Source organism: Vicugna pacos, chromosome 15 (assembly GCF_048564905.1).
Source record: "Vicugna pacos chromosome 15, VicPac4, whole genome shotgun sequence".
Taxonomy (NCBI): domain Eukaryota; kingdom Metazoa; phylum Chordata; class Mammalia; order Artiodactyla; family Camelidae; genus Vicugna; species Vicugna pacos.
This window is the reverse complement of record NC_133001.1, coordinates 22,825,798-22,827,625: the sequence shown is the minus strand read 5'-3', so window position 1 is coordinate 22,827,625 and position 1,828 is coordinate 22,825,798.

Sequence of the window (1,828 nt, the reverse complement as noted above, 5' to 3'; positions counted from 1 at the left end):
CATGGAGAATTTCCCACTGAAAAGGTCATTCTTGTCTAGGGTAAAAGCCAGGAACTTGCTTTTCCAGTTTCCCTTGCAGTTAACACACAGGACTGTGACTTAGGCAGCACCAATGAGACATCATTCAAGATTTCAATTTAGGACGTAGGAGGCTACACACAGAATCCTTCCTGGTGAGGATGGTGGAAGATGGGTGAGAGACACGGAGCCTGTAGAGGCAGCAGTGGTCAGTGTGCACCAGAGTGCTCCATTCCCAGCACGGGTACATGAGCTGCGGGGTGTGTGCCTAGTGCCCGTGGCACTGTGGTCTTCACTGGGCAGTCATAATGGTGAATTTTGGGACAACTCGTTCCTCTGCAACCTCCAAACATAATTATCTTGCTCCTCTGGATTTCCTATAAGCTACCTACCTTTGCATTCCTTTTTGTCTTAAATGAGCTAAGAGATTGTTGATTATAACCAAGAACTGAATAATCCTGTCTCTCTAAGAGTATCGCGTTGTTTCACACTGCCCTCGTGAGATCTCTGTGAATGCAACCTCTTGCAAATGGAACACAGTTTAACATTTCCCTGGGTTAGACCCACTCCTACCGTATTTCTTCCATTTTCTTTTGTTTTTATTTGTGAAAATTGAGGTTCAGAGAGTCTAAGCACAGTGGTAGTATAGGAAAAAAAAAAAAAGTTGAATTTGGAGTCAAAAGAACCAGGTCCAAACCTGATGACTTTGGGTAAAGTGCCTATCTTTCTCAGGCTCAGCTTCTCCAAATACAGAATTGTTAGATTTGGCAAGTGAGAATATGTCCCACGCTTAGAACATACTTAAAGCTAAATAATTATTTGTTTTTTATGAAATTCAAATTAAACTGTGCATCCTGTATTTTATCTGGCCAAGGCAGGTAAAATATGTGTAAAGGCAAAGATAATGAATGCAAAAGTATTTTTATACCACAAAACATGTTGGAATTGTTAAGTTTATTAGTACTGTCTGAGGTCAAGCATCTAGCTAGAAATAGCAATTTTAACTTTATATTAAGGTTCAAAGAGCCTAAATAACTTACATGGATCACAGATACTTAGCTCAGCAATAATAAACTACTTGGTAAATGAATTAATGATTATTCTTAACTTCCACTTCATTTTATAATAACTTAGTTCTTATAAGACAGGCTGAAATGAAAAGTCACTCTTTTTTTAATTGATGCCAGACTGAGTATCGTTATCTGACAGTGACATCAATTTTAGACAATAAATTCTAGAAAGTATCCTCAGGTTGAAAAAAAGATCATTCTTTGGACTGTAGTCCAAATAGTTAAGCTTCAGGGCGAAAAAATTTGATTTCAATATTTTCTTGGTCATTATCACAGATATATAAAAAGCCACAGAAAGACTAGGTCATGAGCAGAACAGGTTTTACAAACCATCCAAATCTGCTGAGAAATATTTTTCTTAAGACGTAGAATAATAACCACCATCTAGCAGTGGCTTGCAAAATCTGCATGCATGAGTTGTTTGCATTTCTGAAGTTATACAGAAAGAAACAAAGCTAAATAAAAATATGAAGTGTCAGCTCAGTTGAAAAAAAGGAAATTCAGATAGTCTTCTACAAAATCCCAACACTCTACATGCCATTTCACTCTGTTTACAGGGTCGCCTGATTCCTCGTTTCGGAATTGAGGGTTTTTGCCTTGAGGGTTGTCTGTAAATTCCACCCATTTTTAGGAAAAAGTTCTCTTTAAGTCAACATAAATACATTTGCAGTATTGTAGACTTTGCTCTGAAACCTGGGTAGGAAGAGAGAAGGGGGAAAAAAAGATGACAGAGCTTCTCC